The following is a 13,594-nucleotide window of genomic DNA, read 5'->3' as shown; positions in this document are numbered from 1 at the left end:
ATTTTTATCCTTATAATCTTTTAAAGCCATTTTAGGATATCTTTGTTTTATTTTTTTGTCACTTATAAGTAATTAGGCTAATGTTTCTAACAAGCTTTGGTGAGCATACAAACTCTTGGCCGTATGGCTTGATAAAAAAAAATGGACAAGTCTTTCAAAAGACTTAACAAGGTGACAAACAGCAGCTTCTGTTCCAGTAGGCAATGATGTACTTAGTTTTCCTAAATATGTACATCTTGTTCACCATACTATTTGAGTGACTATTGTGGAAAATTTTAAAAATATGTACTTGAATTTTTTTTATTTCAAATAAATTTTTTTCCAAAACGTGGTTCAGAATTACCTTGGGTGCTTATTAAACAGTAGATTCCAAGCCCAATACCATACCCATTGCATCAGAATTCTCTGAGTATGGCCTGGGAAGCCTTTGTAAGCTTCCTGATCATAGGAGCTTGAGAACTACTGAAGTGATTTTAAAATGTACCGTTGGGAGTGTGATGAAATTAATGTTCTAATACCTTATCAGATATTAAATATCTTTAATATGGGCAGTTTTCAGACAAAGCAGTTGAATTCCTTGGAACAGACTGTAAGTCAGTGATGCCTGATTTTCTGTAAAAGGAGACCATATTTCTAAATATGGACTTGTCAAACTTATGTAGAAATAATAAGGTATTAAATCAACTTAATATCTTTCTACTTCATATAAAAGGTCCATAAATCAAGCAAACATAACATTAACCACATACATTTTCGTTTGAATTAATTTATTATAGAGATTCCCAGGAGGGACTGCAGGATGCCCTGCATCCAGCAAAGAGGAGATATTTTTGAGGCTAAAAGGGCAACACTACCTGAATCCAGTTTCAATTGGATCTTGAGAACAGTTTCAAACTGTAGTCCAGGTGTGACACCATGTAGAAAACTCTTGCTTCTCTCAACCAAAAGGGGTAAAAGAAAGCTTATTTTTGGACTTGGGATTCATAGTTGTGAAGAGTGTGGTTTTAGAGTTGTATATTAACCTGGATCCTCCCTTGGAGGTGTTACTTAATTTCTCCAAGTCTGTCTCATACTCTGTAAAATTGAAACAAGAGTAAGTTTTATTTTTGTATTGTGAAATGAGTTGTGTGTGCTGTGCCAAGCTAAGAAGTTGCATATGCCACATATTTGATCAATGTTAGCTTTTTTGTTTTCTGTAATGTTAAATTCACATTCATTGAGAATCCATTTATACTACCCAGTGGAAATGGAGAGTAAAAACTAGTCTAGAAGAACTAGTCAGCTGGGCATCGTGGCTCACTCCTGTAATCCTAATACTTTGGGAGGCTGAGGCGGGTGGATCACGAGGTCAGAAGATTGAGACCATCTTGGCTAAAATGGTGAAACCCTGTCTCTGCTAAAAATACAAAAAATTAGCTGGGCAGGGTGGCATGCGCCTGTAGTCCCAGCTACTTGGGAGGTGAGGCAGGAGAATCACTTGAACCTTGGAGGCGGAGGCTGCAGTGAGCCGAGGTTGCCCATTGCACTCTAGGCTGGGTGACAGAGTGAGACTCTGTCTCAAACACACACACACACACACACACACACACACACAGACACAACAAAAAACAAAAAAAAAAAAAACAAAAAAAAACTAGTCTAGAATAGTTTTGATGAGTTTTTTTTGAGACAGAGTTTTGCTCTGTCACCCAGTCTGGAGTGCAGTGGTGAAATCTTGACTCACTAACCTCTGCCTTTAGGGTTCAAGCGATTCTCATGCCTGGGATTACAGGGTGTACCACCACACCTGGGTAATTTTTGTATTTTTAGTAGAAACAGGGTTTTACCTTGTTGGCCAGGCTGGTTTTGAACTCCCGACCTCAAGTGATCTGCCCACGCGGGACTCCCAAAATGCTGGGATTTACAGGTGTGAGCCACTGTGCTGGTGCTTGATAGTTTCCTTTAAGGTTTAATTACAAGCTGATCCAAGAAAATTAAAAGGGAATCCCTCAAAGCAGCTGAGTCATGCTTTGGCAAGTGAACTAGAAAGCATGACACTGCATTTGTTACCTCTTTAATGTATTATTTCTATCTTAACTGTTTTATTCCCATAGTATTAAAACATTTGATGCATTTTAACATCAGATTGTAAAACAAAGGCACTGTGTGGGTGTAGGAAAAGAATAAAGGGAAATAAAAGTCTCTCTTAAAAAAGCCCTTGGGGCTGGGCATAGTAGCTCACATCTGTAATCCCAGCACTTTCGGAGGCTGAGGCAGGCAGATCGCTTGAGCTCAGGAGTTCAAGACCAGCCTGGCCAACATGGCAAAACCCTGTCTCTACTAAAAATACAAAAATTAGCTTAGTGTGGTGGCACATGCCTGTGGTCCTAGCTACTCAGGAGGCTGAGGTGGGAGGATTGCTTGAGGCTGGGAGGTGGAGGTTGCAGTGAACCAAGATCATGTCACTGCACTCCAGCCTGGGTGACAGAGTGAGGTGCCATCTCAAAGAAAAAAAACTAACAAAACCCTTTGATGGAGACAGTGGAGACACCGTCAGGGGACCATTTTTTTTTCCCACAGAGAATCTGAGAAGCCACTTGGGGAGTGAAACTCAACAACCGTAGTCTTTTTAGCACTTGTGTATTCTAAGTAAAAGGTGCAAAGAAAATAAATTTAGAAAATTAGTACAGATTCTCAGCCTTTAATGAGTGTATTTAACACATTATTGAATACCCACTATATGCCAAGCATTTTGTCTTAAACAATGGGAAAGGCACAAGCTCTGCTTTATTGGCGCATTCAATCTAGAAGCACAAACAGATAATTTGAGGAAAAGTAGGCTCACCACATGAAGAACTACACTATGATATATATTGCTCACAGGATAACAGTTCGCATTTTTTAAATACCAACACCTGGAAGACTCAGTGAGCTTGCTCTCTGCCCTCAAAGGGAGAATGAGAAGGCAAAGGACTTGGATTGGATAACTCTAGGGCTAACCTCCTGCCATAGAAAGAGACAAAATCAAGAGGAGACATGGTTTAAAGCTGTAGACATGATATCTGTTATGTTTTCTTCCTTCTCTCTCTCTCTCTCTCTCTCTCTCTCTCTCTCTCTCTCTCTCTCTCTCTCTCTCTCTCTTTCAGATAGAGTCTTATCTGTTGCCCAGCCTGGAGTGCAGTGGCATGATCTTGGCTCACTTCAATCTCCACCTCCTGGGTTCAAGTGAGTCTCCTGCCTCAGCCTCCCAAGTAGCTGGGATTACAGATATGCGGAACCACACCCAGCAAATTTTTGTATTTTCAGTACAGACTGGGTTTTACCACGTTGGCCAGGCTGATCTTGAACTCCTGACCTCAAATGATCCACCTGCATTGGCCTCCCAAAGTGCTGGCATGAGCCACCGCACCTGGGCAGATTTGTCATCTTTTCTACTTGAATGCCTACTTACAGTCTTGAAGCAAGTGTGTGCGAATGTCTTCTAAGTGAAAACAAATAAACTAACCCTATTTCATAACACAGTCCTACTTGATTCCGTTACAAATAGTGATTCAGAGCTCTGGTTCCGGAGTCAAGCTGATCTGGATTTGAATCCCATCTTTTCCAATAATAAAATTTCTCTTAACTCTTTAAGCTTCTTTTCCCTTGTTTGTGAAGTAGAGATGATGATAAAACATTGTTCATTGTTGAAGAAGGTAAATGAGAAGATACATTTAAAGTGCTTAGCACTATATTTAACGTGTTAAGTTTTCAATAAATTTTTACTATTATTAAAATATACCCTAATAGTCATTCTTTAAAGAAACAGGGAAGGAGGGAGGAAAGGAAGTAGGAAAAGAAAAGAAAATCAGTCAATACACTAGATGTCAGCGTTGTGCTTCAAATAGTGAAGTGCACAAAATGCCTACTCTGATTTTATTTAGAAGGTGTCCAAGTTGAACTAACTTAGAATAGAAAGATACTTAAGCAGATCTGAGAAAGTCAGAATTCTAAAACAGCAAAAGAATATAATAATGTGCTGGCTTAGGGCACTATACACTGATTATCTTTTAAAACTGGCAATTTATTAAAAATAAGAGCTGCCTACCCCACTTGGCTACTGCCATCTCCATAGACTCAGCATGGAAAGTAAAACTAATTTCACCTTTGTTTAGGATGCCAGCCTTTTTCTTATATCTATGCTCTAAGTCTTGGAGGCATTTTCTAGGAAGAATTGTATTTGAATCCTGTCTTTACTACTTATTGGCTATGTAGATGATAATACCTGTTTTACCTACTCCATAGGGTCATCAGAATGACGTTATAATGTCTATTTTTTAAAAAGACTTACTAAAATGTAAAATATTCTTATTCTGTACAGTTGGCAAACAAGAAGGAAACACAGATGGAGAGAGGAAGATTTTTCCCACAATTCTTGAGTTGCTCTGAAGCTTCAATTTTTTGAAAAGAGAATTTGCTCTTAAATGAAACTTAGAAGGACCTGATTGAGATTATTTAAATACTGTTTATGACCCAATCCCAAAATGGGATTAATCCACAGTGTAATAAACACAATCCTATGTATTTCTTGTTTTTTTTTCTCCCTTCTTTTTCTTTCTCCTTCCTTCCTTTCTTTTTTCTTTTCTTTTTTGGCTGAGTCTCACTCTATAGCCCAGGATGAAGTGCAGCAGTGCAATCTTGGCTCAGTATAACTTCTGCCTCCCAGATTTAAGCAATTCTTGTGTCTCAGCCTCCTGAGTAGCTAGGATTACAGTCATGTGCCACCAGGCCCAGCTAATTTTTCTATTTTCTATTTTTTTTTTTTTTAAGTAGAGACAGAGTTTTACCACGTTGGCCAGGCTGGTCTTGAACTCCTGGCCTCAAGTGATCCAACTGCCTTGACCTCCCAAAGTGCTGGGATTACAGGCGTGAACCACTGTGCTCAGCCAGTCCTTTCATAGTATTCACTGATCATCTTAGAGTGAATATGAAAAAAACCTCTAAACTTCCCTAATACAGACTATCAATCATTTAATAGCTGAATATTGGTCTGACTGGGTTAATATCTAATACAGCATTCTTTGGGTATAGGCCTTGACTTTTTCATAGGTTTTCTTAAGATTTTGCATGTGAACTAAACTGTTACATCTTTTTCTTTTAAACATCGAATTTTAAGGGCTGTTGAATTTTGTCAAAGGTCTCTGCATCAATTGAAATAATCATGTGGTTTTGTCTTTGGTTCTGTTTATGTGGTGAATCATGTTTATAGACTTGTGTGTGTTGAACCAGCCTTGCATCCCCAGGATGAAGCCTACTTGATCATGATGGATAAGCTTTTTGATGTGCTGTTGCAATCGGTTTGCCGGTATTTTATTGAAGATTTTTGCGTCTATGTTCTTCATGGATATTGGCCTGAAGTTTTCTTTTCTTGCTAAGTTTCTGCCAGGTTTTGGTATCAGGAACTGTTATATCTTTATCACATTCATCGAGAATCCATTATATACTAGACATTTGAAAAGGAGAGTAAAAACTAGAAGAACTAGTCTGGAATAATTTCAACAGATTTTTTAATGGTTTAATTACAAAGGTTTGATTTTAGGCTGACTCATGAAATTAAAAGGGGAGTTTTAACTTTTTAAAGTTTTACTTCAATGACATAAGCAATAGTAAAGTTTGACAATCCCTAATCCAAAAATTGAAATACTCCAAAATCTGAAAGTTTTTGAGCACTGACATGATGCCACAAGTGGGAAATTCCACACCAGACCTCATGTGACAAGTCACAGTCAAAAAACAGTCAAAACTTTGTTTCATGCACAAAATTATTGAGAATATTGTATAAAATTACTGTCAGGTTATATGTATTAGGTGTATATAAAACATGAATGAATTTTATGTTTAGTCTTGGGTCCCATCCCCAGGATATCTCATTATATCTATGCAAATATTTCACAATCTGAAAAAAATTCTAAATCTGAAACATGTCTGGTCCCAAACATTTCAGATAAAAGATACTCAACCTAGTATCATTTATAAGGTCATAGAAGTGGCCCTATAAATGCCTACTGAGAGCATCAGAAAGATAGTGTTAATTTGCATGGTCTAATTTTGGGTTGCATTTACGAAAATCTCTCGGGCAAGGACAAAACCAGACCTTTATAGGCCACTAAGACTACCTTCATGCATGTATAATTGATATACATTACATGTATACACCTCTCCCTCATAGGGACACTATTATTGCTAATCTTAGTGTCAGCACTAGGTATAAATGATGATATAAACACCATAATGTAAAAAGATGTCTATTCCAGTAGAATCTACTCAGTGAGCTAAATCAGACTAATATAAATTCTATCATGTAGATTATAAAATGTATTTTATATAAATTTAATTATGTAGAATTATAAATTTTAAATAATATTAAGCCATAACAATATGCAAACATTAAAGAGAAGTGTATTATAGTAGCCATGGAAAGAAGTAGACAAGAAGCCACTCTTTTTGGAAACATATGAAATGCTCATTTGGGCTTTGCATTGAGTTAGCTCTCTCTTAACACAGTTATAGAAGATTTAGCATTACTTATTATAGAAATTTATAAATTATTTTGCTTTAGAGATTGCTGTGTAGCGCCCAGCACAGTGACTTAAGCATTGAATGGGAGATAGCACAGAGTGGTAGTGAAGAGAACACAGCCTTTAGATTATTACCTGTGTGATTTTATGCAAATCTTAAGTGTCCTTGTCTGTAAATTGGGCTTAATATTAGGTTGGCGCAAAGGTAATTGCTGTTTTTGCCATTACATTTTTTTTTTTTTTTTCAGATGAAGTCTCACTCTGAGGCTGGAGTATAGTGGTGTGATCTTGGATCACTGTATCCACCTCCCAGGTTTAAGGAATCCTCCCTCCTCAGCCTCCCAAGTAGCTGGGATCACAGATATGTACCACCACAGCTGTTTTTTTTTTTTTTTTGTATTTTTAGTAGAGACAGAGTTTCACCATGTTGGCCAGGTGGTCTCAAACTCCTGAAAGCAAGTGATCTGCCCCACTTGGCCTCTCAAAGGGCTAGGATTACAGATGTGAGCCACCATGCCCGGCCTTGCCATTACTTTTAATGGCAAAAACTGCAATTACTTTTGAACCAACCTAATAGTACCCATCCTGTAGGATTGTGAGGCTTAATAAATGAATTAACCTACAGAGATAGTGGTCAGAACAATCCTGGCATATAGTAAGAACCAAAGAGGTGCTATTCTAATTTTATAAACATGATAAATCTTTGCTGAATTTAATTACTTTCTTGCAGACAGTATTAGTTGATTTAAAAAGACTTCAAATGGATTCCCAGGCAAGATGGCTGAATAGGAACAGTTCCTGTCTGCAGCTCCCAGCAAGACCAATGCAGAAGGCAGTGATTTCTGCATTTCCAACTGAGGTATGCTGTTCATCTGATTGGGACTGGTTAGATAGTGGGTGCCGCCCACAGAAGGTGAGCCAAAGCAGGGTGGGGCATCACCTCACCTGAGAAGCACAAGGGGTCAGAGAACTTCCTCTCCTAGCCAAGGGAAGCCATAAGGGACTATGCTGTGAGGCATGGAGCTATCCAGCCTAGATACTATGCTTTTCCCATGGTCTTTGCAACCCACAGGCCAGGAGATTCCCTCATGTACCTACACCACAAGGGTCCTGGGTTCCAAGCACAAAAACTGGGTGGCTGTTTGGGCAGACACCAAGTTAGCTGCAGGAGTTTTCTTTCATGCTACAGTGGCGCCTAGAATGCCAGTGAAACAGAAGCATTCACTCCTTTGGAAAGGCAGCTGAAGCCAGGGAGCCAAGTAGTCTTTCCCTCCATGGATCCCAGCAAGCTAAGATCCACTGGCTTTAAATTCTCACTGCCAGCATAGCAGTCTGAAGTTGACCTAGGACACTCAAGCTTGGTGGGGGGAGGGGCTTTGGCTGGCATCTGGTGGGGGCCCTTCTGGGAAAAAGCTTCCAGAGGAAGGAGCAGGCAGCAGTCTTTGCTGTTTTGGAGCCTCAGCTGGTGATATCCAGACAAATAGGGTTTGGAGTAGACTCCCAGCAAAATCCAGCAGACCTATAGAAGAGGGTCCTGACTATTAGAAGAAAAAGTAACAAACAGAAAGCAATAGCATCAACATCAACAACAACAAAAACACCACATAAAAACTCTATCCAAAGGTCACTAACAGCAAAGACCAAAGGAAATAAATCCACAAAGATGAGAAAAAACCAGCACAAAAAGGCTGAAAATTCCAAAAACCAGAATGCCTCTCTCCTCTAAAGGATCACAACTCCTTGCCAGCAAGAGAACAAAACTGAATGGGGAATAAGTTTGACAAATTGACAGAAGTAGGCTTCAGAGGTGGGTAATAACAAATTCCTCTGAGCTAAAGGAGCATGTTCTAACCCAACGCAAGGAAGCTAAGAACCTTGATAAAAGGTTAGAGGAATTGCTAACGAAAATAAACAGTTTAAAGAAAAACATAGTTGAACTGATGGAGCTGAAAAACACAGCACATGAACTTCATGAAGTAAACACAAGTATCAATAACCATATCAATCAAGCAGAAGAAAGGATATCAGAGATTGAAGATCAATTTAAAGAAATAAAGTGTGAAGATAAGATTCGAGAAAAATGAATGAAACGGAATGAACAGAACCTCCAAGAAATATGGGACTTTGTGAAAATTCCAAACCTACGTTTGATTTGTGTATGTGAAAGTGACAGGGAGAATGGAACCAAGTTGGAAACACACCTCAGGATATTATCCAGGAGAACTTCCCCAGCCTTAGTAAGACAGGCCAACATTCAAATTCAGGAAATACAGAGGACACCACAAAGATACTTTTCAAGAAGAGCAACCCCAAGAAACCTAATTGTCAGGTTCACCAAGGTTGAAATAAAGGAAAAAATGTTAAGGGTAGCTAGAGAGACAGATTAGGCTATTCACAAAGGGAAGCCCATCAGACTAACAGGACATCTCTGTGCAGAAACCCTACAAGCCAGAAGACAGTGGGGGACAGTATTCAACATTCTAAAGAAAAGAATTTTCAAACCAGAATTTCATATGCAGCCAAACTAAGCCTCATAAGTGAAGGAGAAATAAAATCCTGTATAGACAAGCAAAGGCTGAGAGATTTTGTCATCACCATGCCTGCCTTACAAGAGCTCCTGAAGGAAACACTAAATAAGGAAAGGAAAAACTGGTACCAGCCACTGCAAAAACAAACCAAAATGTAAAGACCAACGATGCTGTGAAGAAACTGCATCCACTAATGGGCAAAATAACCAGCTAGCATTATAATGACAGGATCAAATTCACACATAACAATATTAACCTTAAATGTAAATGGGTTAAATGCCCCAATTAAAAGACACAGACTGGCAAATTAGATAAAGAATCAAGACCCTTCAGTGTGCTGTATTCAGGAGATCCATCTCAAGTGAAAAGACACACATAGGCTCAAAGGGATGGAGGAATATTTACCAAGCAAATCGAAAGAAAAAAATCAGGTATTGCAATTTTAGTCTCTGATAAAACAGACTTTAAACCAACAAAGATCAAAAAAGACATAGAAAGGCATTACATAATGATAAAGGGATCAACAAGAGCAACAAGAAGACCCAACTATTCTAAATATATAAGCACCCAGTACAGGAGCACCCCAATTCATAAAGCAAGTTCCTAGAGACCTAAAAAGAGACTTGGACTTCCACACAATAACTGTGGGACACTTTAACACCTTACTGTCAATATTAGATAGATCAATGAGACAGAAAATTAAGAAGGATATTCTGGTCTTGAACCCAGCTATGGATCAAGCAGACCTAATAGACATTTACAGAACTCTCCACCAAAATAAACAGAATATACATTCTTTTCAGCACCACATAGTACTTATTCTAAAATTGACCACATAATTGGAAGTAAAACACTCCTCAGCAAATGCAAAAGAATGGAAATCATAACAGTCTCTTAGACCACAGTGCAATCAAATTAGAACTCAGGATTAAGAGACTCAAAATCACACAACCACATGGAAACTGAACAACCTGCTCTTGAATGACTACTGAGTAAATCACAGAATTAAGGCAGAAATAAATAAGTTCTTTGAAACAACTGAGAACAAAGATACAATGTACCAGAATCTCTGGGACACATTTAAAGCAGTGTTTAGAGGAAAATTTATAACACTAAATGCCCACAGGGGAAAGCAGGTGTCCTCTAAAATTGACACCCTAACATCACAATTAAAAGAACCAGATAATTAAGAGCAAACACATTCAAAAGCTAGCAGAAGACAAGAAATAACTAAGACCAGAGCAGTACTGAAGGAGAGAGAGAAACAAAAACCCTTCAAAAAAAATCAATGAATCCAGGAGCTGGTTTTTTGAAAAGATTAACAAAATAGATAGACTGCTGCTAGCAAGACTAATAAACAAGAAAAGAGAAGAATCAAGTAGGCACAACAAAAAATGATAAAGGGAAGTTCATCACTGATCCCACAGAAATGCAAACTATTGTCAGAGAATAGTATAAACACTTCTATGCACATAAACTATAAAATCTAGTAGAAATGGATAAATTCCTGGATACATACACCCTCCTAAGACTAAACCAGAAGAAGTCAAATCCCTGAATAGACTGATAACAATTTCTGATATTGAAGCAGTAATTAACAGCCTACCAACCAGAAAAAAGCCCAGGACCAGATGGATTCCCAGCCAATTTCTACCAGTCATACAAAGAGGAGCTGGTACTGTTCCTTCTGAAACTTTTCCAAACAAGAGAAAAAGAGGGAACCTAGGCAATACCATTCAGGACATAGGCATGGGCAAAGACTTCATGAATGAAACACTAAAATCAATGGCAACAAAAGCCAAAAGACAAATGGGATCTAATTAAACTAAAGAGCTTCTGCACAGCAAGAGAAACTATCATCAAGCAACCTACAGAATGGGAGAAAAAGTTTGCAATCTATTCATCTGACAAAGGGCTATTATCTGGAATTTACAAATAACTTTAATTTATAAGAAAAAACAACCCCATCTAAAAGTGGGTGAAGGCTGAACAGACACTTTTCAAAAAAGGACATTTATGTAGTCAACAAACATATTTAACAAAGCTCATCATCACTGGTCATTAGAGAAATGCAAATCAAAACCACAATGAGATACCATCTCACACCAGTTAAAATGGCAGTCATTAAAATCTCAGGAAACAACAGATGCTGGAGAGGATGTGGAGAAATAGGAATGCTTTTACACTGTTGGTGGGAATGTAAATTATTTCAACCATTGTGGAATACAGTGTGGCAATTTTTCAAGTATCCAGAGCTAGAAATAATATTTGACCCAGCAATCCCATTACTGGGTATATACCCAAAGGATTATAAATCATTCTACTATAAAGATACATATACATGTATGTTTATTGCAGCACTATTCACAATAGCAAAGACTTGGAACCAACTTAAATGTCTTGTCAATGTTAGACTGGATAAAGAAAATGTGGCACATATACAGCATTGAATACCATGCAGCCATGAAAAAGAATGAGTTCATGTATTTTTTAGGGACATGGATGAAGCTGGAAACCATCATTCTCAGCGAACTAACACAGGAACAGAAAACCAAACACCACATGTTCTCACTCACAATTGGGAGTTGAACAATGAGACCATATGGGCACAGAGAAGGGAACATCACACACTGGGGCCTGTCAGGGGTTGGGGGTAAGGAGAGGGACAGCATTAGGATAAATACCTAATGTAGATGACGGGTTGATGGGTGCAGCAAACCACCATGGCACATGTATACCTATGTTACAGACCTGTACAGAGTTCTGTTATGTGTAACCCAGAACTTAAATAAAAAAATAAAGTAAAAACATTAAAACAACCTTCAAAAAATACTTCAAATGAATAAAAATAAATGTGGTAGCTGTACTATTATGGTGAACTTGAGGTTTAGAGAATGGTTTCTCGATGTCTGACTTGCAGGCATATTTACTTACTAATACCATACAAGAATACTTTCTCCTTCTTTTCTCTCTCAAGTGACGGATAACTGTCTTTCCATGAGACAGAAACTTTGGGCTCTCCCTTTTACTTAATAACCAATTTATAGCTGTCTTTAAAGTTTGCATTTTTCTTTTCTAAAAAGAAAATCTAAAAAGGAAACCTAGCCTGGTTAGTGTAGCTGTGTTTTTCAAGTGTTTTAAAAATATGGATATGGAATTAGTGGTTTGCAGTGAATTTTTAAAAATGTGTAATAAAATAGAAAATAGAGTGCACCACACAAAGTAAAGGTAAGTATCTGATCAATCAACATGCACACATGCATATACATAAATATATTACTCCACATGCAACACATGAGAGACATGTGTGTAAAGTGATTAAGAGAATGGGCCAGCCATGTGCAGAAAGCAGAAACTGGACCCTTTCCTGACACCTTACACCAAAATTAACTCCATGGATTAAAGACTTAAACATCAGACCTAACACCATAAAAACCCTAGAAAAAAATCTAGGCAAAACCATTCAGGACATAGGCGTAGGCAAGGACTTCATGACCAAAATGCCAAAAGCAATGGCAACAAAAGCCAAAATAGACAAATGGGACCTAATCAAACTCCACAGCTTCTGCACAGCAAAAGAAACAGTCAGTAGAGTGAATCGGCAACCAACAGAATGGGAAAACATTTTTGCAGTCTACCCATCTGACAAGGGGCTGATATCCAGAATTTACAAAGAACTAAAACAGATCTACAAGAAAAAACCAAACAAGCCCATTCAAAAATGGGCGAAGGATATGAACAGACACTTTACAAAAGAAGACATACAGGAGGCCAGCAAACATGAAAAAATGCTCATCATCACTGGGTCATTAGAGAAATGCAAATCAAAACCACTTTGAGATACCATCTCACACCAGTTAGAATGGCAATCATTAAAAAATCTGGAAACAAAAGATGCTGGAGAGGATGTGGAGAAACAGGAACACTTTTACACTGTTGGTGGGAGTATAAATTAATTCAACCATTGTGGAAGACAGTGTGGCGATTCCTCAATGACCTAAAAATAGAAATCCCATTTGACCCAGCAATCCCATTACTGGGTATATATCCAAAGGATTATAAATCATTCTACTATAAGGACACATGCACACGAATGTTCATTGCAGCACTGTTTACAATAGCAAAGACCTGGAACCAACCCAAATGCCCAACGATGATAGACTGGATAGGGAAAATGTGGTACATATACACCATGGAATATTACGCAGCCATCAAAAACGATGAGTTCGTGTCCTTTGTAGGGACATGGATGAACCTGGAAACCATCATTCTCAGCAAACTGACACAAGAGCAGAAAAATCAAACACCATATATTCTCGCTCATAGGCGGGTGTTGAACAATGAGAACACATGGACACAGCGAGGGGTGCATTACACACTGGGGTCTGTTGGGGGGAAATGGGGGAGGAACGGGGGGTGGGGAGGTGGGAAGAGATAGCATGGGGAGAAATGACAGATACAGGTGAGGGGACAGAAGGCAGCAAACCACACTGCCATGTGTGTACCTATGCAACAATCTTGCATGTTCTT

Source organism: Saimiri boliviensis, chromosome 1 (assembly GCF_048565385.1).
Source record: "Saimiri boliviensis isolate mSaiBol1 chromosome 1, mSaiBol1.pri, whole genome shotgun sequence".
In the NCBI taxonomy this organism is placed as follows: Eukaryota; Metazoa; Chordata; class Mammalia; order Primates; family Cebidae; genus Saimiri; species Saimiri boliviensis.
This window is presented reverse-complemented; position numbering follows the sequence as displayed.